Raw genomic sequence first — 11,370 nt, 5'->3', positions numbered from 1 at the left:
CGTGTTCTACAAATGGGCCAAACGGGTCCTGCGCACAGGGGCCCCCGAGGCGGTGGACTTCTTCATGGCAGGCTGCTGCACCCTGTTGGCTCAAACACCCGCCAGCACCCGACTCACATTTTCCCTCACGTTTGTGATTGTTTCCAACGTAGCCCCAAGCAGCCGAGTTTGGGCCGTTTGGAGCCTGCGTGCTTGGCGTGCCTCGCCAAACCTCACCCTGCATCTGCGGAGAATACACAAGATAGAGCCTTATGCTTCTAAGACCCCGGGCCAGGGCCCTGAGCTGCTGAGTTGAGCCCCCTCCCTGAGGGAGGCCTCCCCCAGGGGCCCCTTCCCTTGCCTTCATCCCTTAGCCCATGGGGCTGCGGTAACACAACGCCGCACACCGAGCGGCTTATGAAGAAGGGACATTTATTCCTCATGGCGCTGAAGGCTGGAAGTGCAAGGTGCCGGCAAGGTGCCCGCGCACGGTGCAGCGAGGGCCTTCCTCCTGGGTCACAGCCGCCATCTTCTCGCTGTGTCCTTTCATGGTGGCAGGGACTGGGGAACTCCCTGCAGCCTCTTTCCCAAGGTGCTCCTCCCACCCATGAGGGTTCCACCTTCATGACTTAAGCACCTCCCAAAGGCCCCACCTCCAAATGCCATCATTCTTTGGCACTTAGGATTTCAACAGATGTATTGGGGGGGTGGGGGGGGGAGGACACAAACATTCAGACCATAGCACTCCCGTTCTGCATAGGCTCCCTGCCCATAAGCCCCTGGATGGTCTCATGCTGTGAGGGACTCCTGGGTAATGGGGCTATTCAGGCGCCACCCAGGAGAGCTTGTGTGCTGCTGTGTCTCCTGGTCACGTCTTCTTCCCGGAGGAGCCCCCGATCCCCGGAACCCCCTACAGTTTGCTAAGGAGCCCTGGGGAAATCACAGGTCTGACCCTTAGAGGATGACGACTATCTGGCCCAAGGTGCAGGTTTTGCAGCGGTCACGTGGCGAGACTCTAAGGACGGCGAGGCCGGAAAGGCTTAGGAAAGCATCTGCTTGCCATGGGGACTTGGGCAGCTGCTGTCTGGCCTGGCCGGGTCTTGGCTTTCCTGCGGGAAGCTGCTGCGGAAGCGCCACCGACTTTGTTAGACCCGAACCACAAAGCCTAACTGCCTGGCTTTAATGCCGAGCCAAACCTGAACATGGCCCCCGTGGGTGGGCCTTTTCAGCCTCAGCAGGTGCTGTGCTGGACCGAGAGCAGGCAAAGCCCGACCGCCAGGTCTTGGGCTCTGGGCGTGTTGTAGATTTGGGACACCCCTCCGTGGGGTCCAAGTCTGTCAAAATATCCTGGGTGCCGCCCCGCACCATCTGGGTCCCTTCCAGATGTGCGCAAGGAAGCACTCGCTCTCCCAGGAGACCAAGAGAAACGGAGCCGCCCAGGGGCATTTCTGACACAGATGAGGGAGTGTGTTCCGAGCTTGGGATGCCCGCTGAAGCTGCAGGTCCCGGGAAGGCCAACCGCAGGGACCCTGAGGCCTCCGTGCACTCAGGGCAGATCCGACTCGGAACCCCTCGAGGGGGCGGCCCTCTGCTCTCTGCCCGGCCTGGTTACCTGCGGTCTGCAACAAGCACTGGCCGCCTGTTCCCTCGCCTTCCTCCTGCAGCACCCACCAGGCCGTGTGCGTGTTCCCTCAGCTTTCCCAGGAAGGCAAGGCTCTTTTGTCCACCCCTCACCGGGTAAGCCATCAGGATGAAAAGGGTCACGTGCCCCCATTTCAAACACTGCTGAAAATTCAGGCTGTCACCCTGACTAGCCCCTGACCGTGACGAGTCTTCCTGGTTCACTTCTACGACAACGTTGCTCTGCCAAGATGCTTCAGTCCCTCTTGGGTAGGACCCCTCCAGACAAAAGGGTCTGGGGGAGAAGAGGGGCCGACGGAAACGACATAGTCTGATTACTGAAAGGACACAGTGATTCTGCGACTGTGGAGCAAAAGCCAGCCCTAGGCTTGGGGACCTGCCGGGCACGGACAGGGCTTTGTGATCTTGGTGTTCCAGAACTGCTCCTGGAAGCTTAGCCCTCCTCCTGAGGGAAGCCGGAGGCGCTGCCCTCCTAAGCTGCCACGACGCTGGTGATGCAAACTGACTGCCGGGCCTGGAGGCAGCCTGACAGCACTGTCACACAGCCAGGGGCGGGCCCGGCGGGGTGGCCCAGAGTTCATCCTGCTTCTGCCACTCTCCACCCAGAGACAGCATCGCAGTCCACAGGGCCGGCGCTCGGGCCTACAAGGTTGCCCACCCCTACTCCCGCCAGTCCCACACCCCGGGCCGTCACCCCTGCTTGCGACCGAGAGGCTCTAAATCAGAGGTTCCCACCACCCCGTCCTCAGGTTCCGTGAATTGGCTAGAGTGGCTCACGGAACTCAGGCAAACAAGCTACCCGGTAGCTCACCTCTCGATTGTGAAAGGATGGAGCTCAGGAAGAGCCAGACACAAGAGCTGCCTGCGTATGTGGGCAGAGGGGCGAGGCTGCCGTACCATCAGAGTGCGGCCCTCCCCCACACACCTGCAAGTTCAAACACCTGAAACCTCCCTCAACGCCTCCCTTCGGGGTTTTCTGGAGGCTTCCTCACTCACTCTGCAGCCCCTCGGCCCTCCCTGGCAGCGGAGGGAGGAGGAATGAAAGCGCCCATCCTCTAAGCACATGGTCCACTCACCTGGCAATCAGGCCCCGTGCTTGGGAGATGCCCGGACTCACCTCATTGACATAACAAGACACCTTCATCTTTTAGGGATTCCTTCCTCAAGCTTTGGGATTAGAAGCATTTGGGGAGGTCTGAGACAGACCCTGGAACAAGACCAGCTATGTATTTTGGTTTACTTTTTTATTATGTTTTTAATGTTTATTTATTCATTTCTGAGACACAAAAAGAGAACACTCACTCCCCCACAAAGGAGGAGGGGCAGAGAGAGAGACAGAGAGACACAGAATCCAAAGCGGCCTCCAGGATCTGAGCTGTCAGCACAGACCCTACGACGCAGGGCTCCAACAGACAAACCGTGAGATCACGACCTGAGCCAAAGTCGCACACTTAACCGAATGAGACGCCCAGATGCTCCACGTAGATATTTGAAAGAAATGTATTTTAGTCATCTCAATGACCACAAATATATTTTCTGCATATGCCATAATATCACACCAGCACTTCAACTATCGTGAACACTTGCACCTGTGAGCAAGGGAGCGACAGAAGCTTGGAACCCAACTTTCCACTCTTTGCGAAGACACCCAGAATTAATTAGGATTGTTGGACCACGCAGGGATTCCATTCTGAATCTTTCGATGGCACACCAAACCGTTTTCCACCACAACTGTATCCTGTCACGGTCCCGCCAAAAGTGTACAAGAATTCACATCTGACACAGGGACTGGGCCACTTCCAAGTGCCCCCAGGTACTCCACCCCATCTCCTCCGGGCTGCTGGGGCCAAGGTCCCACTGGCTCAATGGAGCACCTGCCATGGCATTTGGGGAAGGGCAGGGGCTGTGAGGGCTCTGGGGCTCTGGAAGCCAGCAGCAGATCCCTCCTCCAGGGGACCAGAAACTGGGCAGAGCAGGAGGAGGACAGGGAGGAAGAGGAGGATGGAGAGGGAGATGGTGCCTCCTCCTCCTCCACATCCGCCTCCTCCTCTTCGTCCTCCCCTCCCACAGCAGTGCATCCAACAGGAGCAGGATGCACTGCTCTTCCTCAAGCTTCCAGAGCTCACTCCTCTGACTCTCGGGCAGACAGTGCCTCGCCCTCCTCCTCCACCTCCTCCACCTCCTCCACCTCCTCCACCTCTACGTGCTCCACGTCCCCCTCCACATCCACCTCCTCTTCCGCATGCACCTGCTCCGCTTCCACAATATCCACCTCCTCCACCTCCACCACCTCCACCTCCACCTCCACCACCTCCACCTCCTCGTCCTCCGCCTCCCACAGCGGTACATCCCATGGCAGCGGGGCCTGTCTGGGCTCCTCCTCGGCCTTGCAGAGCTCACTCATCTGACACAGGGGCATGATGGTCGCCAGACCCTGAAGACAGAAGAGGGGTGGCTCCTCAGGGGGAGGCCCAGCCCACAGAGCCCGAGCTCCCAGGCCTGAGAGCGGGGCCGCGTGGGGGTTGGGGGCCGACGGGTCCCCTCTGGGGTGGGATGGGCGAGCCCCCGGCCCCACGCGCGGAGCACGCACCTCGCCTGGACAACCGACTGGCACGCGGCCGCGCCTCCTCTGCTCTGTGACCTCGGGACTCCTGCCTCAGACCAAGGCCTCAACTCCAGAGCTCTCCGAGCCCCTGGAAGACGGAGGGAGGGAGGGAGGGAGGGAGGGACGGAGGGAGCGAGGGAGGGAGGGGGCGCCTCAGGGTCTCAGGGTGGGGACAGACCGCGTGCACCGCCCCGGGCCCCCACCCCCCACTGCGGCCAGGAGATTCTGGCCAGGACTCTGGCCGCCACCCCACCCCGGGAGCCCCCACCCCATCCAGCCTGGACCTGCCCCTTCTGGGCCTCCGCTGACAGCCAGAGCGGACCCGAGCGGCAGGGCAGGCCTCCTGGGCCCTACGTGGGTGTCCTGGGCTGGGAGGCAGCGCCTCCTCTCTCCCCTGCACCCCGGCCAGGGCCCGGGATCCTGCCTCGGCTGACCGGGGTCCAGCCCCGCACACCCAGGCCCTCCCCTCGCCCGGCCCCACCGCGGGGGCGGCTTTCCGACGGCGGCCCCGGGGCTGGGGTCCAAGGGGCCTCCGGCCGTCCTCCCGCAGGGCTCTCCCGGGGAGCCCCGGGCCCGCTGCCTCCCACCAGAGCCCTCCCGGCCCGGCGAGGTCCGGGCCAAGGCGGCTGGCGTCGCACGAGGCGACCAAGTCCGGGGAGGCCCGGGGCCGATGGCAGGGGCTCACATGGGTTCCTTGGGGTCCCTCAGCCCTGTCCTCTCGTCCCCATCCGGACTCCCTGGGCGGCCTGGGCCTCGGGCTCTGCCGCCTGACGCCGGCTCCTCGCGCGCAACCAGCTCTCAGTCGGGCTGGGACCCAGAGCCCGAGGCCGCCCACGCCTCACGCCCTGGTCACAGTCGTCGTGGTCGCGCCACCCTGCGGCCTCCACCGCCGCCCCCACCGCCGGACTCATTCCCCTCTGGGTCCCGGCTCCCTCGCTCCTCCCTCTGGGCCTCACCTCGAAGCCCACGAGGCTCGGCGCCCTTCCCGCGCCTGAAGGGATGCCTGACGGGATTCCAGGCGCGGCCGGAAGACGCCGACGACGCCGAGGCCCCCTCGCCCCGCCTCGCCCCGCCCCGCCCCGCCAGTCTCCTGAGACCCGGATGCGGAAGTCCAGACACCCCGCGGGCCCTCATTCCCACTAGGGGCTTCCCTAGGCTGCCGCTAGGGGTCGCCTTCCGGGCCGGGGCCTCCGTTCTGGGGGCCAGAGTCCCTCCCTTCGTGTTCCCTAGGTGGCCTCCTGTGCACTTGGTGGGTCCCCCGTCCTCCCCAGCTCACCCGTCCGACCCCCGAGCCGCCCCCCACTCCCCGGTCCCCGCCCTCTGAGACCCAGATGCCGAAGCCCAGGCTCTAACAGTGTCCCCATCCCGTCTGGGGGCCTACTCGGACTGATTCTGTTGAGGGGTCCAGGCTCTTCCGTCCTCCCTCTGTGTCTTCACCAGGAATCGCCCCAAGATCCAGGCCCTGCTCTCTGGTGACCTGAGGTGTCCCAAACCCCTCTCCCCCCCCCCCCCCCCCCCCGCCCCGTGTCTCTGAGACCCGGCTGTGGAAATCCGGACAGACTTGCTGCCGCAAGTCCGTACAGGCCCAGGGCCCTTCCATGAAGGACGCAAGGTCGCGAACTCTGGGAGGTCCCCTCTGTGTTTTCTGGGGTCCTGGGTCCCTTGATCCTCCCTCAGGGTCTTTATTTACCTTCACATCGCAGGGTCTGGGAGTCCTCTCTGTGCTGACTTGAGGATTCACACCTCAGAGGAAGCCAAACTGCCTTCCCAGTCCCCAGGTGGAAGTGACAAATACTACATTTGCCCAGACTGTCATGGGGCTTCCCACAGCTGACAGCTAGGTTGGGTTTTTGTTGCTGGTGGAGGTCCCCTCTCTTCCGGAGTCCAGGGCCCCTTCAAGCCTCCCTCAGGACCCTCCCTTTGATTACCGACAGGACCTAGGCCCTCCCTTCTGCTGACCCAAGTGCAGCACCTTTCAGATCAAAGATTTCCTCTCCTTGAGATCTCCCCTCCCTCCAGGAGATCTCAAAGGCGGACACATAGGGCCTTGTATTCCTGGGGACTCCCAAGGCTAATAGCAGATGCGGGGTTGGGCTGAGGACCTTTCTTTTCTGTGATCGAGGGTCCCCTTACTCCTTCAACAGGATATTTTGATTCATGGAAGGTACTGGCACGCCTTTCTCTGCTGATCTGAAGACATACCCCTCATCCAAGTCTCACTTTCCTGAGACCTGCATCTCTCTTCCCCAGGAGGAAGTCAGGGGCCTCTACATCCTTCTGACATGGGGCCTCTAGTAGATGACCACAGGGACAGGGCTAATCCGGGATCGCTCTCTTAAGGTTTGGGATGTTCCTTCAATGCTCCTTAAAGATCCTCACCTTGGCTTCTGGCATGGCCTTAGGCTCCTCCCTCTGCTGACCTGAGCCCTTCCCCTTCTGGCCAAGGCTTTCATTGCTCTTACACCACTGAGGCAGAATGAAGAGGGGTAGGGGACCTCTCAGCCTGACAGTTCTGCCGGGGTCTCCCAAGCCTGTCATCAAGGTTGGGACTGGATTCTCTGGGCCCTCTGGAGAGGGTGGACCCCCTCAGTCCATAGTCGTGAGTGTCCTCAGCTTCTGGCTCCTTGATTAGATGCTGCCTTGGAAATGCCCCTTCCCTGTTAGATCCAAGTTTTTGCTTAGCTACAATCCTTGCAGAGAATGACTCAGGATCCCATAGTTGATGTTAGTGGCCAGCTGCAGCACCTAAGACTTGTGGTGGGAGGTCAGAGAAGAAGCATCCTTTTTCTATCATGTTTCTTCACCAGCCAGCCAGCCAGCCAGCCAGGCTTCGTTTTGTTCGAAAAGATTTATTTTCCACATGGAAGAAGGTGAGCAGCAGGATTTGGGGAGATCCTGCTGTTACCAGTTATCTAGCATTGTATCATTGAGTGCAGTGATTTTCACTTTCTTAACCCTCACCTCTAGTTAAAAAAACATGTATTTTATGTCTCTACCAAGCGTCTACTTAGAATATGGATAACATTTCATGAAAGAGTCTCTACACTTAGTGTGTGTGGATCACTCTGAAACTTCCTATTGTATTCCCAGATCATTGCTTTTTTTTCCTCATCTCTATCATGCTGTTTACTCAGCCAGAGACTTATGTCAGGGATGTATGACCCTTAGATGTGACATGCCCGATTCCTGTGCCTTTAAAGCCCCGGGCATGGCTAGAGGTATTCCACCACAGAGGCACCCCACAGGAAATGGGTTGGAGGAACTCATTCATGCCACCTGCACCCTCAGGTCCCTGAGCTACTGCCATCAGTCTGCTCAGGGCTGTGATGTGTCTGTCTCTTTTGGGAAACCAGCAGCCAGCTGCACATTGGCCATGTTGGGATTGGGGGTGTCCTCCCCTGGGGCCCAGCCAGCAGGCCCCATGTCCGTTGCTACCCACACTACCCGGTCCATCCCGACCCTGGCCTCAGTCTGCATACTTTGGGGTTTTGTCCTCCTGTCTCCCCACGCCCCCCCACCTCACTCCCCAGTGCCGATATTCACTTGCCCTCCTCTTCCCTTGGGAGTCCCCAGACAAGAATCCTCTTTCAGCCTGCTTGTTCTTCCTGTAGAGCTGACTAGACAAACCTGGTGGTCAGTCTCCCAGGGCTTGGTGAATAACAATCATAGCCATGTGACTGTGCGAGAATGCACCTGAGAAGCAGTTATTTGCAAAGAGCTGCTGTGAGGGGTCTCAGCCATGGTCCTGCTCCTCTGAGAAGCCCTCATTCCCCAGCAAAGCCTGCTCTGAACTCCAGCCTCCTTGGCAGGGGTCTGACCTGCAGTCTGGCTGCCACCCATCTGCCCTCCTCTGTGGCAGTTATCGCTGGCAGCTGCCCTAGGTGCTTCATGAGCAAGTAATTGACCTCGCTGCCTGTCCTCAGTCACCGAGCCGAGCCACCCTTGCCAGGTGCCCAGAGGATCTGTCCAAAGTTTCCCCGCGACGCTCCCCACCCCTGTGGGGATGCAGCGAGAGTCCACAGGCCCAGTGGGTGTGTGCTCTGAACTGCTGGCCCGTTGAGTGCCTGACGTCCAGCCTGCCCAGGGAGTGAGCCTGCAGGAGAACGCTGGGCCACCCAGCCAGCTGGGATAGAAGGGGACCTGGCTGGGCAGGAGAATGGGATAGCAGGGGCCAAGCATGAACACCAGAGCAGCCTTCAGTTGGCCAAGCTCCTACAGCCACGCGCGAGAGTGATCTTCTCCATCTTTACACCTTCCATCCTAGCCCCCACTTGGCGTCCAGAGCCATGGAATCCATTTAGGACAGATGGTGACCCAAAGGGGCTAGGAGAGGCCGTGTTGGCAAGGTGCAGTGTCTGGCATCTTGATGGCATCGTTTTTCCTGGGGTCCCTTCATAAAGGGACATGAAGCATCATGCTTGACATCCTCACAGAGGACAGCTAGAACCCTGCTGGTTGTGGGGAGAACACCTCTGGCCAGTGTAGGACCACAGCTTTGCACCTGTAGCAGGCTCAATTTGAATGGGAATGCTGCCACTCATAAGCTGAACACCGCATGTCAACTGTCTCTGGCTCTATTTCTGGATGGGCAAATGGATACAGACAGTATCAGTACACATTCAACGTGTAGCTTCGAGTTGTACACGACGTGACCTGTGCGTAAAACGCCTGGCCCAAATTAGGTGTCAGTAGCCTCACCTATTGTTCTTGTGCGTCTAAGCTGTACCTTTCCCCCTTATTGTGAGGATGGATGCTGAACCAGTCAGTGCATGTCTTGTGATCCCTGTGAGCATCACATGATGGAGTTTTTCTTTCCCGCTGCAAACCTGTTACCTAGCTAATTCCCCTCACATGTCAGAACTGGGCAAACACGGTATAAGTTGTTCTAGAGTCGGCCAGGGCGAACGTCAGGGCTCCTAGAGTGGGCATAGAGAGGACATGGGGCTGGGGCAGGCATCTAACCTCCCCCAGGCTGCCTCTCCTGCTCTGAGCGCCTCAACCTGGAGCTTTGGAGCACCTCGTGGTGCCTGGTTTGAGGCTGTGTGAAGGAGAACCGCTTGTTGTACACCCCTAGGGATGGTCTGACCACCACCGCCTCCCTCCCCCCCGTTATTTTGTGGGCACTTCCTGAGCATCTACTTTATACCAGGTTGCAGGGATGCAGGTGGGTAGCAGGTTGCTCATGGGGGCCTGAGCTGAGGCCTGGGAGAGCACCCACGAACTGTAAGTAGCTCAAGGCAGGGGGCAGCGTGCTGTGCATGGGGCTGATCCCACGAGGCCTTAGAGGCTAGTCCCAGGCCTGGGGGTACTTCTTCAATGGTGTATGATGCCGAAATGCTTGGTGCAGAAGCAGGGTGCCATCGCACTCGTGTTCTGGGAAGGCCACTCAGGAGAGTGATGTGGGGGCTGCGGGTGGAGCTGGGCCTTTGGGGGGCTCCCGCCATTGTCCAGAGAGGATGAATGTGAGGCTGCTTTAGGCCTGGCCGGGGGCTAGAGAGGAGGGACGGGCTCCTGAGATGAAAGCGAGGTAGAGGAGGCCAGAGTGGTGTAGGAAGGAATCAGGCTTGGGGGCTCAGAGAGGGCAAAGCGCTGAGGTCATCATCAGGAAGGCTACTGCACCTGCCTGCTACTGGGTGTGTGTGCTCGCTTGATTTCTTGCGTTTTAACACATATTCATGGGGCGCCTGGGTGGCGCAGTCGGTTAAGCGTCCGACTTCAGCCAGGTCACGATCTCGCGGTCCGTGAGTTCAAGCCCCGCGTCAGGCTCTGGGCTGATGGCTCGGAGCCTGGAGCCTGTTTCCGATTCTGTGTCTCCCTCTCTCTCTGCCCCTCCCCCGTTCATGCTCTGTCTCTCTCTGTCCCAAAAATAAATTAAAAACGTTGAAAAAAAAATTAACACATGTTCATCATCCATTTAGCTTTTTAAATTTCTGTAGACTGGATGTTGGAGAGTTTTATATTTATAGAAAGTCTGCACTCCTTGTACGGAGAGTCCCCATATACTGCACCCCCAGTTTCCCCTAATATTAACCTCTCAGATCAGTAGAGTTCATGAGGTACAACTCGTGAGCTAATGTGGATGCGATATGATTAACTAAAGTTCACCATGCCTTCAGATTTCCTCAGTTTTCTTCTTGATATTGACCTTGAGCATGTGGCTGAGGTAGAGGCTGTCAGGTGTCCCCTCTGTAAAGGCACTCTTTTATTTGCCGGTTCCACATTGGCCTGTTTGGAGGGAAGTCGCTCTGTACAGCCCCCACTTCACTGGGGTGAGGGATGATGCTCCCACTCTTTGCGGGAGGAGTATCTACTTCAGTCAATTGGAATTCTAATGCAGGGGAAATTTGTCTACTCTCAGGCATTTGTGTCTTTGCCATTTGGTCATGCATTGCTCTCACGATGGACTCAAGGATATTTGTTTTATACTTTGGGTTATATTCCAATATTACTTTCTTTGGTTGCTCAGACTGCTCCATCGTTGGTCATCAGAAGCTGAGTCAGTTACCTTCTGAGTCCTTTTGACATACAGTGTGGTTCGGTTTGTCTTGTTATTTGTTTTCGGTTTTGTTTTTGTTTTTTACCATGTCCCTACTTTCTGGCACTACAAGATGCCCAGGCTCATTGTTAAATGATAAGATATTGATCTCTGTATCTATGTCTCTGTGTCTCTGTGCCTCTCCTTTTCTTCCTCTGTATTTCTATTATACAGGTTTCTGTCCCTGTTCCTGGCACAGGGCTCCTAAACCCACTATAAATAGGGGTGCTAGGAGAATCTTTTGTTCTAATGTGTAGTCTTTGGCTCCCGGTTTGATGTAGGGCTCCTCAAACCCTCGTCAATTCTCCAATGATAAGAGCACTAGGAGCATCTTGTCTTCTAATGACGTGACCCTACGTGGGCTCCTGGATGGCTCCTGGGTGGCTCTTAGACCGCTCACCAGAAAGACCAAGCCATGATTAGAAACTTGGAGTGTTCAGCTCTGTTCCCTCATTCTCCAGATTGGTGAGAGGGGCCAGACATGGAATTAATAATCAATCATGCCAACGTGAGGAAGCGTCCATAAAATCCCAATAGTGTTAGGATTTTAGGAGCTTCTATGTGGGTGAATACATCCCCATCCCGGGAGGGTGGTGCACCCCAAGTCCAT

General features: G+C 57.9%; 1 long non-coding RNA gene across 1 annotated transcript; it reads right to left on the bottom strand.

Moving 5' to 3' along the window:
* Positions 1 to 3,943: 3,943 nt before the first annotated feature.
* Positions 3,944 to 5,226, bottom strand: LOC131502405 (uncharacterized). The gene is made up of 3 exons (XR_009257040.1): positions 5,182 to 5,226; positions 4,211 to 4,313; positions 3,944 to 4,054 (listed from the first exon to the last, which is right to left on the bottom strand). It is a non-coding gene; the product is annotated as an uncharacterized LOC131502405 (long non-coding RNA).
* Between the last annotated feature and the right edge of the window lie 6,144 nt (positions 5,227 to 11,370).

The sequence above is a fragment of the Neofelis nebulosa genome, chromosome X, assembly GCF_028018385.1.
Source record: "Neofelis nebulosa isolate mNeoNeb1 chromosome X, mNeoNeb1.pri, whole genome shotgun sequence".
NCBI lineage: Eukaryota > Metazoa > Chordata > Mammalia > Carnivora > Felidae > Neofelis > Neofelis nebulosa.
The sequence above is the reverse complement of the archived record's forward strand: the minus strand, read 5'-3'. Positions and strand labels throughout refer to the sequence as shown.